At 35.1% G+C, this 17376-nt stretch overlaps 2 long non-coding RNA genes across 2 annotated transcripts; both read right to left on the bottom strand.

Moving 5' to 3' along the window:
- Nucleotides 1-14165: 14165 nt before the first annotated feature.
- Nucleotides 14166-14743, bottom strand: LOC120124955. Its single transcript, XR_005516320.1, has 3 exons — nt 14643-14743; nt 14383-14523; nt 14166-14178 (listed from the first exon to the last, which is right to left on the bottom strand). It is a non-coding gene; the product is annotated as an uncharacterized LOC120124955 (long non-coding RNA).
- Nucleotides 14744-14897: 154 nt separating this feature from the next.
- Nucleotides 14898-15303, bottom strand: LOC120124953. The gene is made up of 3 exons (XR_005516319.1): nt 15247-15303; nt 15001-15126; nt 14898-14917 (listed from the first exon to the last, which is right to left on the bottom strand). It is a non-coding gene; the product is annotated as an uncharacterized LOC120124953 (long non-coding RNA).
- Nucleotides 15304-17376: the final 2073 nt, after the last annotated feature.

Here is a 17376-nt window from a genome sequence, read left to right as displayed (position 1 = left end):
TTATTGTGTTAACGAGAATAGAGCAAAGACGAAAAGACAATAAGTTTTTTTCATTTAATCTTCACTCTAAAATATTGAACAAGTTCTTCTTTGGGATTAGTTCTTCTCATTATGAACTTTTCCACTGGGGATGACAATTTATCTTCTTCTATGATGTAATCTAGAAAAAAGTTGAACAAATTCTTCTCTTTCAGATGAGTTCTTCTCATTATGAACATTTCTGGAAATGTTGATGTTGATCCATCTACTTCTGTGATAGAGTTAAACAAAAGGTTAAACAAGTTCTTCTCATTATGAACTTTCTCTGGAAAAGTTGATGTTGATCTATCTAATTCTGTGATAGAGTCATGCAAAAGGTTGAACAAACTCTTCTCATTATGAACTTCTTCTTCCTTCTTCAGATAAATTCTTCTCATTATGAACTTTCTCTGGAAAAGTTGATGTTGATTAAACTAAAGTCGAACAAATTCTTCTCATTATGAACTTCTTCTTCTTTCTTCAGATGAGTTCTTCTCATTATGAACTTTTTCTGGAAAAGCTGATCCATCAAGTGATGGATTTGCAAAAGGTTGAATAAATTCTTCTCATTATGAATTTCTCCTTCCTTCTTCAGATGAGTTCTTCTCATTATGAACTCTACCTGGTAATACTGAATCATCGAATGATGAATTCAAGCGAAAAGTTGAACAAGTTCTTCTCATTATGAACTTCTTCTTCCTTCTTCAAATGAGTTCTTCTCATTATGAACTTTTTCTGGAAAAGCTGATCCATCAAGTGATGGATTTGAGCAAAAGGTTGAACAAATTCTTCTTATTATGAACTTCTTCAGATAAATTCTTCTCATTATGAACTTTCTATGGAAAAGTTGATCCATCTAATGATGAATTCAAACGAAAAATTGAACAAGTTCTTCTCATTATGAACTTCTTCTTCCTTCTTCAGATGAGTTCTTCTCATTATGAACTCGACCTGGTAATGATGATCCATCGAATGATGAATTCAAGCGAAAAGTTGAACAAGTTCTTCTTATTATGAACTTCTTCTTCCTTCTTCAGATGAGTTCTTCTCATTATGAACTCGAACTGGTAATGTTGATCCATCGAATGATGAATTCAAGCGAAAAGTTGAACAAGTTCTTCTTATTATGAACTTCTTCTTCCTTCTTCAGATGAGTTCTTCTCATTATGAACTCTCTCTGGAAAAGTTGATCCATCAGATGATGGATTTGAATCTTTGCTAAAATCTTTGAAATTCCTGTCAAATATTCAACATGGATAAAATGAATGAAAATGCTCCTATTTTGCAAATGTCTAAATATGATGCATGAATATTGATGCAATCTTCATTTGAATTCAAAATGGTGAACTCGGTTTTCCTCCACTTCATCATTTATTGCCAGGGTCACCTCTGGATATCAGTGTAGCAACTTATGCTATCAAGCTTGCATTTCTGAAGAACCATCTGATCAACTTGTATCTTTATGTATTCTTTGCTTCATGAAAGTCTCAGAAGAATTGTTTCATTTGTGGAACTCTTGTCGTAGTCAGAATTATGACATTGATGCCCCATTTTGTCTTGGATAAAACCAACTTTCTTTGCTTGGAGTTGTGCAGAAATCCGATAAAGCTTTCATCTTTGAAAAGAGAAACTGTCATCTTTAAAAAGGGAATCTATCATCTTTGAAAAGAGAATCTATCATCTTTGAAGAGTGTAGATGTAGATATGTCTGACTCAGCAGGGATTAATTAGGAGAGTAGAGTATGTTCTAATTTAACTCTTGAAACACATCACAAGGAGAATTTATCCTAATTCTTTTCACGTCTTCACATCTAATCAGATCTCGAATAATGCAACTTGGACCATATCATGTCGACATGTTTAACAACAACCTGTCGTTCAACATTAGTTGGCTCCACTAGTTTCTTGTTGTTAAAATTTCTGCTTCCCTTCTATGGAAAGAAATCTTCATCATATCTCACTTCTGACCTTGAGGTTGAAGAAGACAAACTTTATCTTGGATCCATAAATGGAAATACCATATGATTGCAACATTGGTTCAGTACCAGAATAACTGGTTCGTAAAACATTTGACAACACATTCATCATCTCATGTGGTTTCTGCTCAGATGTTTGTAAAGTATTTGACAAACATTCTTCATTTCTTGTGGCTTCTGCCAAGATTTCTCAATCATTGAAGCTCTTTGCATGGTGTTCAAAATTTTTGTATGATGTCACAAGACCATTTGAGAACAAAACTCAGTGGGGATTCAAGTGTGATGTTAGTATGACCAAAAAGTTGGTCAAATTCACAAAATGTGCTGGTGTTGAATTGAATAGGAGACATTAATTGATCTCGATATCATCCTGGGCAAGGGCAAGTGTAATACTGATCACGTTTTCTTCTGTAATGAGCATTGTAGAAAGTAGAAATACTTCAGCTATAGGATCCAAGTACAGAAAGATATTTGTGGAATTCTTGCTGCTGGGGATGAAACGCACATGATAAAACCCAAAATAGATAAAAATTCAGTTCAGCCTGGCTGGCAATGATAACCCCAGTAACAATGGGAATAACAGTAATAAGTGAGTCGAGTCTCCCTTTCCAATGTCATCGATTAAGCGAAATATTTTCAATTGTCACCGACACAGAGAATACAAAATTCAAAGCTGAGATCTCGAGGAACTGATCCTTGGATCGAATGGTCTACAAAGGGACCATCTCTATTCATGCAATCATGATGTAGCTTAACAAAGAACACACTGTCATGTGACACATGGTTTAAGAAGATTGGGTATTTGAAACCATACTTGCTGAATAAATATTTGTTCAACAACAGGACCCTAATGCAACTGCCTGATGAACGAAGCAATTATGTGTAGTCAGATTGACTGTTATTGTTTCACCATTTTCATTCTTCATATTTTTCTGTTTCATTGGAAATATCTGCTCAAGTCAATGATGATGTGGGCCTTCAGTATGCCCCAGTATTTGCTGATATGATCGTTCAAAAATGCATTAACAGTCCTAATTCTGATTGAAATGGGCTTTCAGCATGCCCCGATATTTGCTTCTTATTAATCTGAGCCTTCAAAATGCCCCACATGGATCTGTCTGAAAGAACCTTTAAAATGCCCCAACATTTGCTGATACAGATGTTAAAAGTGTGCTCAACATTACTTCTTGTTGAGATGAGCCTCCAAGAATGCCCAAATATTCATATTGTTGTGAGCCTTTAAAATGTCCCAATATTCTATTTTTGGTTGAAAATGGGCCCTCAAGATGTCCCTCTAGATTTGTCTGATTCACTCTCAATATAAGTTTGACTGAAATGTCATGATCCCCACGAGGTCCAATTTTGACAATGCATTGTTATGGGTACATGTGGATTTATTCGTGCCCCAAATCTGTTTATCTTGAATGCTCTCATTATGGTGTCACTAAACAGTAGTATTGTCAAGTAACTGGAATTCTCTTCATGTTGTCACAAACTTAAGAAGTACTCAATCATTCTGACAGAAACGTCTGAGATATGTGTCTTCTGAATGATGTGACCATTTTCTGTATCTGGAGGGATTTAGTCGGACAGAGCAGTAAAAATAGCTTGGTAATCCGTTCCAAGCTGACACAGTGGCTTATCATCTTTCAGTGAAGGCCATCTCTGAAATATACTTTTATGTGGGAGAGAAACCAATTTATGCAAACAGTAATATGATGCAATAGCAAGACTACATATACAGTGGTACAGGCTCTTGAAAAATCCACACTCATGCAACATGTTGATTCTGATAATAATTCATCTGATTATGAAGTGATCTTTCAGGATGATTTCACAGATATTAATAGTTCTTCTGATATCGAGGAAATCCTGAATTCTGATTCTGATGAGGAGAATAAACTGTTATACTTGACAAAAATGGGATTCTAAGAGGCTGAGGCTTCAATAGCCATGGAGAGATGTGGTTCAGATTCATCAATTGCAGAATTGACAGATTTTATATGTGCTGATCAAATGGCTAAGATTACTGACGCACTTCTTATGGTAGAAGATAGGAAGCCATTATGCAATGATCCTAATTACAAGCAAATGCGAAACTTGGGCTATGATTTGTGGAAAAGGAATAAGCATAGGAAGCTTGAAAAGAAGCTTCTCAATAAAGACGATCATGCAGTTCATCTTTCAATTCCAATGATCGGTTCTGGGGTTCCTACCGAATCAGATCAGATAACTCAAAGAACACTTCCAGAAGATGCTATTGAGTCTCCTTATTTCTACTATGAGCAAATTCATCTTTTAAATCCAATGATTGGTTTTGGGGTTCATACCAAATCAGATCAGATAACTCAAAGAACATTTCCAGAAGATGCTATTGAGTCTTCTTATTTCTACTATGATCACCTGGCACTTGCTCCAGTTAATGTTTGGACTGGAATATCATAATACTTATTCGATGTAGAGCTAGAATTTGTAGATTCGAAGCATTTTCATGCTACTACACTGAAAAGGGCTATATTCATAATTCTGCCAATTGAGAACAGATTTTCTCTTATTATGCTTCCTCCATGTGCTGATGTTTTTCCATTGACAAAGAAATGATGGCCTTCCTGGGATCCAAGAACAAAGTTGAACTATTTATAAACATGTACAGGAAGTTCCAAATTGACAGAAAGGACCTGTAAGGCTCTTGAAGCTTATGACAATGAGCCACCTTCGAATATCCAGAAGTATGTTCTTGATGAGTGCTGAAAATGGAATCTGGTATGGGTTAAAAAGAATAAAATTGTTCCACTTGAATCTGATGAGGTGGAAATGCTTCTAGGTTTCCCTAAAAACCATACACGAGGAGGAGGATCATTAGAAACATGTTCCTCTAGGTTATCAATGTCCTGTCTCTTTTCTCTGGAATCAGTGATGCAAAGATTGCCTTCTATTGTCTTGGCATATCTTTGAAAACAGATGTGTAAGAACTGAATGATGATCGGTTGGAGCAATTGATGAGTAGTTTTGGCGAATTCGACCTTGTTGTCAGTGTCATCCAGCGTAACAACCTTACTGGAAGAAATAAACATCATCATGATGAACTAGAAGATTTTTGTTAGTGCATTTTCTTGCAATGACTGCCACAGTGACTGTCTATTCTGCTGCTCCAAAATACACACTGCCATATCCCACTCTTCCCTAACCATGGAAAGGTTTAGTTGATGGTAAAACTGGTTATCTCAACTTTTAGAATCCTGTACGGCATACAAATGTAGAATTTGTTCCAACGTCTTATTCTGCGCCATAAGTCCTCAAATTCAAATTCAACAATCTTCTGAAGGACATAATGGATATCATTTTGACAAAGAAAGTGATCGGTGTAGAAGAAGTAGCAATGATGTATCAAGACTTGAGCTAACACCAGAGTGCAGGTAGTAACTTGTTCATGGCTTTATGATGTAATCTTCTAGAGAACATGAATTGATGGTTGGGGAAAATAATCTGTCTGGTGATGCTTATCGCCCTCAGTATGAGATAAACGATAATCTTTCTTGATGAATTGCTAATGTCATAGGAGAGTGTCACAAGTTCAATTCTCCAGACTTTCTGGCTTCTTGGACCACTTGCCTTCAAAAATGTGAAGCGCTTCATTCTTCTGGCTTCGTTCATTCTTTTTCTACAACAGAGGTAGAATAAGCAACAATTGCTTTAAGGACCTTCCTCATTTGAGACTGTATTGTTTGAAAATGTTTTTTCTCCTTTCTTTATTGAAGAATGAAAGAATTTTGCAAAGTATTACCCCTTTCAGGTTCACAATATAATCGAATCATAAACAATGAGTTTAATGAATATCAAATAAATCAACTACACTTTTAAATCATTCAAAAATCATAGTTCTATGGCAAGTGTCAAAATTATTGACTGATTTGAGGTGTAGGTTGATTTTGGTAAAGTAGGTTCTTTTAAGTTGGTTCAGTATGTCGTTTCGGCTTCCACTATCTTTAAGAAAATGTTATTATGCTCATCTTGTAAAGATGCTTCTCATTTCCAAAATCTCAGGAACGTCTTTGGGGATGTGCGGTGCTTCTTTTAAGAGCTTAAAATTGTCTCTTATGTCGTTGTTGCACCATTCAATATTCGAGCCGCCTTTTCAGGTTTTCAACTCAAATCCTCCTTTGGTTCTAAGATGTTATTTAAAAATTTACATCTTGAACCCCCCTTTTATCATTTTTCATATCATGTATTAAAGATTTTAAAAACCAATTTTTGCAAATAAAAATCAATCTTGAGAGGCGGAATGAATTCTAAAGATATTCTCTTTTACTTAGAAATCCATGTATGATTAAAATGGACTTTTCAGGTACGTAATGTAGGTCATGGCTTATGGTTACGAAAGAAAGGGATAAAAAGGCCCAAATAAGTGTTTAAGGGTAATCAAACCAAGGATCAATTCATTCTGATGCCATCAATCTTGCCTTGCTTAACTTGGATCTGCTTTGTTGGAGATTTTTCCATCATCTAGATCCCTCTAGACTGCCAAATTTTGGATTCATTTCCATTTTCTAATATCTTCAGCATTTCTTGCTCTTCTTGTTTGTACTTGATCAACCTTGTAACTTGAGGCTCAATAATTCACCCATCTTGATTTAATTTTTTTCTTTTTCTTTTTTGTTTTTTTTCTATTTCTTTCCTTTTTTTTCCTTTTTTCCTCTTTTTTCTTTTTTCCTTTATTTGCTGGATTTTTTTTTTCTTTCTTTGCTGGATGAGTATAATACTTCAATTGCTTTGAGCATCTCCTTTTCCTTTTGCATTTTGGAGGTTTTCCATTATTCTTGATTGGATTGATCTTCAAGCACTCTGTATTTGACATACTTTATAGTTCAAAACTTTCATGACTTCATGGAAACTTGTCTTCGTAATAAAAATGTATTAACAATCTTTATTCTTGTGAGCAAATATCCTTCACCTTGCCCCCTAATGTGGAGGGTGATCCTTGGTTAGGGTTGAATCAGAAGAAAAATCATTCAGGCTCAAGTGGGGACAACAAAGGATATATATATATATATATTAAAGGATAAATGAAACAATGCCGTTCGTCATCTCATACACAGAAACCTTTGTAAAAAGAGGTATCTCCAGGTGGATGAATATTCAAGATTAATTTTACTTACATGAAAAATGTAATTAATGCATGATATATTTATTTCAATCAATCACTTTCCCCTTCTTCTTTGAGTATGCCCTAATCACTCGAAATTATCATCAATGAGTTGGTCCATGATGCCTCATCTCGTCTCTTCTTGCAGTAAAATTCACGGATAATTGAAAGTTTGGTTCTTTTGAGGTCTTTTAGTTTATGATGGTTTTGTGTTTGGAAGGATAAATGTGTGACTCTTAAAGTCATGTATATGGTGGAAGGGGTAATATCATAAACCAACCAACTCTATCCGAGAAGGTAAACATCTAGAGTTGATGTCTCAAAAACATGTAGAGACATTTCTTCAGAATCTTAGATAAATGTAGTGTCAAGATTTGGTTTTGGTAAGGGTCGAGTAATTGACATTGGATGGGATATTGAAGATATAATTTTACCACTTGCCAATAGATCTATAACTCTTGCAAATTTAAAAGAATATTTAATCTACTTGATATTCAATAATCTCAAGATTAAAACTTGATTCTTTGCTCATAACCATAAAAGCAACACAATTTATTTTTTTGCACAAAAGGCAGAGAAAGGAACAGAAAACATATTCAAACAAGATGCTGAAAGTAGAAAGGTACTACAGTGGTAAATAATACTTCCACTTGTTTATGCATCATTACTCCTCTATTGTTGGGTGTGTAATTGGCCCAGGATTTTTATCCTTATTTGCTCCCCATTTCTTGATCATTTCTTGTGTCAAGACTCCCTTATCGACGAGCGTCTCTATTTCCTTTAACAGTGACCAATAATTCCCTGTTGAATGTCCAGATACTCCCAAGTAAAAATTACAGAAGCTATTTTGATCATAGCAATGAGCATAAGGCCTTGGTGACACCTTCACCAATCTTGGTGTAATGTATTGACCTTTAACAAAATGAGGGTACAGGTCTGAGATAGATTCTTGAAACACCTTTAGAGTTTTTCTCGCTCGCGAGGCTATCACTTTCTTTGATCGTTCTGAACAAATGAATGCTCTCACGTTATTGAGGGGGTTCTGAATGCTCATTTCAGCTATAATTGGGGTAGTATTAACCAGACTCCTTAAGTTTCCCCTTGCCTTACTGGTTTTCGGAAAATCTGATATAGGTATCTGAGGTGTCTTCTGGGTTATATCTGCCTCATTCTTTCTTAGACCTATAGGCCAATCTCGAATTACATCCATGGGAGCCTTTTGATTTCTTTTCCCATTTTCTTGTGCCTGATATTCGTCGTAGGATTTGGTTATATTAGTTTCTGTTGCAATAATGGTTTCTGAACATTGAACCTTAACCCCTTCTTTTATCTTGCATTTTTGAATTGCTTGCTCTAAAGGGTCTTGGAAATTTCCCTTAAGGTTACCAGGAACCTTAGCTGAACAATTTGGAATTCTAGTCTGATTTATCCAAGGAACTTCCTTATAGGTCCAATTCTCATTTGGAGGCCATTGTGATTGATCAAGTTGTGGAGTAATTGATCTGGCTGAGAGCATTTTTGGATGCAATTTTTCACTCGAACAGTGGAAGGGAGGAAATTGAAATCCCTGCACATTCTTTTTCTTCTTGATCACTCTATAAGGTTTGGCACCATGTTTAACTGAATATGAACTCATTGTATTAACCCCAGCTTCTTTCTTGACTTTAGTATTGTCAGAACCTCTTATCTTGCCATTCTTGATAGCCATTTCGATGATTTCTCCACTTATGATGATGTCAGAGAAATTATTAGGGACAACCCCTATCATGTGATTAACATAAGGAAATTTTAATGTACTGATGAACAAAGTAGTGAACTCTTTTTCAGTCAATGGTGGATGTACTTGAGAAGCAACGTCTTTCCATCGTTGTGAATATTGTCGAAAGCTTTCATTGCACTTCATATTCATGCTTTGCAACATTGTTCGATTAGGGGCCTTATCAGTCATGTGCTTGTATTGACCCAAAAAAGCTTGAGCTAAATCCCTCCAAGAACGTATTTGAGTACGTTTTAGCTTATTATACCATCTGGATGCAGACCCAGATAAACTGTCTTGGAAACAGTGGATCAACAATTTTTCATTCTCTACATAGCCAGTCATACGGCGACAATACATAGTGATATGATATGAAGGGCATGTGGTCCCATTATACTTCTCAAAATCTGGAACCTTGAACTTTGGTGGAATAACCAGGCCAGGGACCAAACTTAGTTCTTTGGCATCAAACCCATAAAATGACTCAACTGTCTCTATAGATTTTATCACCTCTTCTATATTTTCCAGTAGTTGAGTGAATTTTTCATTCTCAACTGATTTGTTTTGGTCAAGGACCTCATTACTAATACAAAATTCATCAGGCTTCAACTCAGAAGTAGTAGGACAATCAGTGGGGAACGATGCTCCAGCTTGATATGGTGAGTTCTTAACAGCGAAGTAAATCGGTGATTGAATTTCTTGTGGTATAGAGGTGAACTCAGGAATATGAACAGGTGTAACATCCAAAGAATTTATGTGGTTTTCAACAAGACTCTTTCCAGCGGTCTGATACTTCTCAATCATTTCTTTCATATTGTTTAGTAGATCGATATGAGAATTTGTGATATTAGCTTCAATTTGTGCCAACTTGCTCCTCAATTCTTCATGTGTCTCTTTTTGCTCTATCTCTAATTTGGATAGCCTATCTTCAGTTTCTTTAGACATTTTTCTTGTGTCGTGCTGAGCGTTCTTGCTTCAAGGAAAAACCAAGATCACTTCGTTTGAAATCCTTATTTTAATGAATAAATGTTTTAATGTATTATGACATAAAAAATGCAAAGATGCCAAATGCAAATGTAAATATGTGAATGTAATAATAAGAATACAAATTGTGCAATACAAAAGCAAACATAAAAATACAAATGCAAAGATGCCAAATGTAAATATGCAAATGTAAACATGTAAATTATTTAAAATATCAGAATAGGACATCCAATTATATTAAGACTGCCCTTTTCTTTGATATTGAAAATAAATAAACATTATTATTTAATTAAATATGTTTTAATGCATGATGTAAGTTTAAAAATGTAAATGTAAATACAAATGTAAAAATGTACAAATGCAAAATACAAATGCAAGTATGAAAAGGTGTTACTCAAGAGTGATCATCTTAGAACAGATTTCATTGAACATAAAAGTTTCCGTGCATCAAACAAAACTTTACATATAGGGGACATCTTTCAGTCCTAACTTCAACAAAACTTTACATATAGGGGATAACTTTCCCTCCTAACTTCTCTAAAGCCAAGTTAGTTTCCATTCATGCTCAACAGTTGAATTATCAGTCTGTTTCAATTCTTTGTAAAGTTAGGTTGGTTTATCCGCTTATGGGTCATATTGTTTGTCTGGATTGTAGCTTCTTCTGTGACATTTTTTTTCTTCATCTTCTGTGTCACTTCTCGGAGTTGCTCATTTTCCCTTGTAAGAGAACATTTTTGTCCAAGAAGTTCTTGAACAAGATTTTCATATAAGTTGCAGTTCTTTTTCAGCTTGGTGACCCCTGTTATCCACTCTTCTGGGGTACTTCCTAGGCCAGCATTTTGAAAGGCTTGACTGATCTTCTGAAAATCTTCATGCATGGTTTTCATTTCTGTGCTCAATTTCTTGTTTTGGTCGTTCAAGTCCTTCAAATAACATGTTTGAGCTTCATAAAAACCTCCTCCACTCTGAATGCCCTGACTGGTGCTCTTACCATAGACTGCTTTTGGTATCAATCTGGCAGAATCTTTGTGGAGTACTTTTGGTATTAATATAACCGGTTCTCTGTGTGCAGAACTTCCCTCGATCCTCGTAGTTTCTTCAGGATGTCTTTCCTTGGTCGCATCATATTTTGTTTGATCATAAAACTTTTTGTCCATTTACGATTTCTTTCCAATATGATGAACAGTCTTTCCAGTAAACACCTTTTGATTATGCCATGACCATGCAATGTAAACAAAAGAAAATAAACAAATTAGAGCAATGTAACATGCATGGAAAAATAAAAAAACAAAAATAGAATAATTAGTACCAACTAATGGAAAAAAATATATCTATCAAGGTATAAATCTTAACCTCATGCTTTCTAGTTCCATGCTTTGTTTGGAAAATTTAACCTAACCGCATGATTTCTAGTTCGCATGCATTTATTCAGGAAAAAGAAATAAATTAAAAGCTATAGTTTATTTCTCCTTTGTGTATACCTACTGACAAAATTTCGGCATGGTTTCAGATCGAGAGAGTTTCTAGGGTTTATTATATGCAGGTTTTCAGTTCTAGGAGTAAAGGTACTCGAACTGTCCTTGTTGATGCCCCCTTGGGCTGTCAAACCCTCAATCCTAGTCCATTACAGACTTAAGCGGATCGAGTTCAATTCGAGGGGACACATTTCTCTATGACTGACACGGAGAATAAATTCTCATGAAGACATAGAGCATATGAACCCCGAAAGTTACTTGCTAGGTCTGACACGGAGAATAAATTCTCACGAAGACGTCGCTTTCACTCCCACTTAAAAGGGACAAACTCAATTATAGAGCTTTATGTTATGCAATGCAAGTGTTGTGTGTGAGGAGAAATGTTCAAACCTCTAACAAATAAATAATAATATTTAATATTTGAAAATAAAGCATTAAATAACATATAAATATTATGAAAATAATAAGTATATATATAAAAATTTTGAAAAAAAAGAATTAAAAATTAAATATATGAATTTTTAATTTTCTAATTGATAGAGGCAATTAATAATTGGTTTTAAAGTTTGACCAGTCCCCAGCGGAGTCGCCAAGCTGTCGTAATCGGTTTTCGTCTGGGCACGAAATATTTACTTGACGGGAAAAGTGATGTGAATAAATGGTTTTGAAAATAATTTGGGAGTCGCCATCGGCCTTTTGGGTCAGGTAGGTCGAATACCTAAAAAAATATCTTTTAAAAGAGTTTTTAAGAAAACATCAATTAAAAGATAAACTGATATGCGTTTTAACCAAAAATTCGTTCTTTTTAATAATAAAAAGGGATTCGTGGTCGGTTAGGTTTAGGGAAGGATTAGCACCCCTGCAACACCCAAAATTGGTACTTTATTAATTATAAATTGTCTCTATTATTAGAAATTTAAAAATTCAAAAATATATTTAATTCATAATTCTGTTATTTCAAATAATTTAAAAAAAATATATTAATATATATAAATAAGATATTTACTTATTTAGAAATATCAGAAAAGGGCTTCTAGGTGTCTTAAGACAGCTCTTTTCTTCGATATTAAAAAATAAATAAATAATTAAAACAATTAATATATAATTTATAAAGTATGATATTTATTTATTTAAAAATATCAGAAAATGGACATCCAGTTGTTTTAAGGCTGACCTTTCTTAATATTGAAAAATAAATAAATATTAAAACAAGATTAAAATAAGTTAAAAGTAATTAAATAATAAATAAAATAAATATTATTTATTGTATAAATATATATATTTATGGCTAATTATTAATAATAGTAATAATAATTAAAAATAAACATATAAAATTAACATATAACTAAACAATGAATAAAATTAAAACTATATAAATAAACTTGTAAAAAATAAATATAAAAATTGAAATTAGAGACTAAATTATAACCTAATAGAATTAAATACCTAATTCATAATTAATTAAAATTTCAGGGATTAAACATGTTATTTTCCTTATTTATTAATTTGGTGACTAAAATAAAATTATATAAAATTCATATATCAAATTAAAATAAATTAAAAATATATACTCGGGATTAAAAAAATAATTATTAAAATTAAAGGACTAAATATGATATTTATCCTAAATATATTATTAATACGGTAAATGGCTAAAATATAATAAAATAAAATTTAAACATTAAATTAAAATGATTAAAAGTTAATTTTAGTGACTAAATTGCAAAGTTACAGACCTATAAGGGTTGCGGAAAGGGTTTACCCTTTCCTAAATTACACAGATACCCTCTCCAAAACGACGTCGTTTGGGGAGGGTTTTAAATACCCTAAACGCCTGGCCCGAAGGGCCAAGCTTCCCCATTTGCATCTTTCCTTTCTCTCTCAAAAATGAGAGAACCAGAGTTCTCTCTAGTTTCTCTCTAGTTTCCCTCGCCGGAGGGAAACCGGCAGCCATAAGCCACCGTACTCCGCCGCCGGCCACCGCCGCCGGCCACCGTGAACGGTGGCCAGAATTTACAAAATACCCCCCAAAGCGTAGATCTAACCGTCCTAATGCCCGATATAAGGTTATTTTAACCTAAAATCCCATAATATATCGTAGATCTACGATTTTCACCTTTGGCGTTTCGGTTCTCTGATGACTCGTGGAGGCTCTCACGGCGGCGATTTCCTCGGTAAGTCTCTTTTTCTCTTCTTTCGGTTTGTATTTTCTGGGATCGTTGGTGTAGCTCTTTCTCTGTATCTCTTTTTTTTTTCTATTTTTTGTTGTCCGTTTGTTCACGATTTTTTTTTCTTCTTTCTTTGCTGGTTGTTGGTTGCCTCCTCCTGGCTCTCCTCCTGTTTCTTTTGCAGATTCGATGGTGGCTTTATAGGCCACCACGACGTTCGCTTCAGACCGGTCACAAAGGGGCGAACCTCGATGAGTCACCAAACTATGGTGGTGACTCATCCTAGAGTGAAGACGTGTGCGGCTGGCGTTCTGGAAGTGGAGCTTCTGGAGGCTTCAGCGGCAAGGTGACGTGGTATTGGAGTGTCGGCGCCGCGTGGCAGCTGGAATGGCTTCAGAGGCGGCTGGAAACCCTTGAGGCGGCGTCGCACGGGGCTAGGGTTAGAAAACCCTAACTAAAACCCTAAATGTTTTAGGGTTTCTATCTGGTTTGGGCTTGTAAAATGGGCCTGATTATTGGGCTCTGGGTTTTGTAATTATTTATTAAATAATAATAATATATAATATTAATATTAATAATAAATAATAATAATAATAATAATAATAATAATAATCAAATGAATCAAATGAAAAAACTAGTGTCTTCACTTGTCATCTGACTGCAAGAGAACAATATTGTAGACATTCGGCACTTGTAAGAATTGTACATTTCAAGAACCAGGAAATTCTAAGGAAATTGTAAAAGTAACCATTACATTAAAATCAGAATTCTATTTAATATATTCACTTAATATCTAAACATAAAAATGCAAATAAATTCAAATAGGACGTAAAGGAGGAAAAATAATGAACAGATAGAGTACCTTTAAATATTAGTGTAATCTGTGTACCACGGGGTAGAAGCTTTTCTGATCCGTTTCCTCCCTGATCACATAGGAGCTACTGTCAGCAACAGCTCCCCAAACATATTGCTCCTCTGACTTTGGGCTCTTTGTGGACACAACCTGCTCAAGGAAAATATAAACAAGCAACCCAGTTAGAAACCTCGTAAGAAAAAATATCGACTGAAAAGGTTTCCCTTGGGGAGCTGAAGATGACAATGCAAATTATCAATTAAGCAGACAGCCCGATACCTTCTCCGCAACAAGAAAAGCAGAATAGAATCCAACACCAAATTGACCAATCAAACCATTGTCTGCCCCTAGATCCTTATTTTCCTACAAATAATATGTTTCTAAGTAAGCAACCAAAATACTAATTTTCCTTTATTTTACAAAAAAAGAGAGTTATTTACAAATTTCAAAGGATATTACCTTAAGAAATTTAGAAGTACCACTTTGAGCAATTGTTCCAAGACAGTCAATGAGTTATTCTTTTGTCATTCCAATACCCGTATCTCTGAAAAACAATTAATTTCGTTTTTCCAATAAAGTCCACTACATATCAATTTTTCCAGGAAGAGAGGACATAGAAAAACATACGTTATAGTGACAGTCCCATTATCTGGATCAGGTTTGATGCGAATCTCTAGTTCTCCAGAATCTACGAGCAGAGAGGGCTCAGTCACACCCAAGAATCTAAGCTTATCTAAATCATCACTCGCATTACTGGAGCACAAAATATAACTTTGTCAATTGCCTATTCTCTAGGCTAAAGCCATGAGTCAAAGTCTATGAAACCAACATTTCAATCAAAAACCAAGTCTTCATTTAAGAAAATATGCTAACCTTACAAGCTCTGTCAAGAGCACTTCTTTATGGCTGTATAGACTGTGAACAATCAAAATATTAAAAATATATATATTTAAAAAAAATATTAAAAACCTCCCAAAAACTTTAAAAACTCTAAATCTAATCCCCCACCACACCCCTTCATCCCCTCCTCCAGTTCCCTTCCCTCTGCAATTCCCCACCCAACACCCAGCCTCCCTCCCTCACGTCTCCATTGAATCGACAAGCTGCTAACCACCATCATCCACCCACCCTCATCCTTTCTTGGCCTGCCTCTCCCCCTCTTCACTCCGTTGGAACTGCTACTATTATGTTTCTTTTGCTTGTTTCTGGTACTTGTTCTTTGCACTCGTGAAGCTGCCCATTGCCTTTTCTTCTTGATGGAGATAACTGTTTGTTTGTTTGTTTCTGGTTCAGTTCATCATATATTTGTGTGTTTCTTTTTTTTGGAAAATTTTCAAATTTCAAAAAACGAGCGTCAACCCTTTGCTTTCCTGTTCTATCTCTTGAGATTTCTTGTTTGTTCTGCTGAAAAAAAACAGAGGGATTCAACTTGGAAGTGAAGAGAAAAGGAAAATGGATTCGTCTAAGACACTGTTAATAGCTCTCATTATTGCTTGTTCTTCCTTGGGTGCAATATTCTCTCCCTTGTTTTGTTTATGGGGTTTTTACATGAAGAATTTGAGAAAATACTCAGGTGATCTTCATTTCAGCCAAAACCTACATCTATTTTAACTTTTAGTTATGGTATTTTGAGAGTTTTCTCTTTCTTTCTTTTTTCAATGAAGATGGTGAAAAAGGAAATGGTTCGACACCATTTCTGGGTAAATTCAAGTCTACGATGGGGATGGTTTCGAGGTGGAGGTGGTTTGCGGTGGTCGACGGTGGCCGTGAACATCGAAAACGGAGAAAAGAAGAACCACGGGTGTCTGATGGTGACCATTAGGTGGGTGGGTGTGGGGTGGGGAATTGCAGAGCGAAGGGGACTGGAGGTAGGAGATGAAGGGGGATTAGATTTAGAGTTTTTAAAGTTTAGTGGAAGCTTTTATGATTTTTGAAAATTTTGGGCTTTATATATATATATATATATAGAGAGAGAGAAAATAACCTCAGTGACCAAAAATGCCTTATAATATACGATTTTAACCAACTTTTTTTTGGATTTGCCAAAATGACCAACAAAATCGCAATGTGAAATAAAAATCGCAACGCGATCTCCAGAATCGCAAATCAGTTCCCAAAATCGCAACGCGATTATGAAGAATCGCAATGCGATAGTACAAATTCGCATTGCGATTTTCCAGAATCGCAACGCGAATATGAAAATTGCAACGTGAACATATAAATCACAACGCGATTCTGACTATCGCAACGAGTATCCGTAAAATCGCAACGCGTATCCGTAAATCGCAAAGACAATACGTAAAATCACAACGCGTATCCGTAAATCGCAATGAGAATACGTAAATCGCAACGCGTATCTGTAAATCGCAACGCGTATCTGTAAATCGCAACGAGAATACGTAAATCGCAATGCGTATCCGTAAATCGCAATGCGAATACGTAAATCGCAATGCGAATACGTAAATCGCAATGCGAATCTGTAAATCGCAACGAGATTCTGACTATCGCAATACTGAATTTCAAATTCGCAACTCGATTTCTGAATTCGCAACAGGTTTTAATTTCGCAACACAAATGTTTTGGGTATATAACTACGCAGCAGCAGCAACTCATAACCTAAATCCCTAAATCGCAACTCATTCCATCTCCATCTATCACTCTCTCCGACGACATCCGTTCCTATATCCAACGACATCCTTCCCCATCCGGCAACAGGTTTTAGTTTCGCAGCTCGTTTGTTTAGTAAATTAATTTACAATAATGAAATCATCTAATGTTGATCATGTTTGGATAGATTTGTGTTTTGAAGGGTCATGGGAGAATGTTCATGGTGTTTTACAATATATGCCTTTACCCATGAATCTTCAACTAAAACTGTCATTAAAAAAGTTAACTTATGAAACTCTAATGTTACGTGTTGCAAATAAATTGAATTTAGAGCCCTAAGTGGATTTAGGCTATCTTATCAGAGAAATGGTAAAGTTTATTTGTTAACCGACAATG

The sequence above is a fragment of the Hibiscus syriacus genome, unplaced genomic scaffold, assembly GCF_006381635.1.
Source record: "Hibiscus syriacus cultivar Baekdansim isolate YM2019G1 unplaced genomic scaffold, ASM638163v2 tig00110429_pilon, whole genome shotgun sequence".
Lineage (NCBI taxonomy): Eukaryota > Viridiplantae > Streptophyta > Magnoliopsida > Malvales > Malvaceae > Hibiscus > Hibiscus syriacus.
This window is presented reverse-complemented; position numbering and strand designations above follow the sequence as displayed.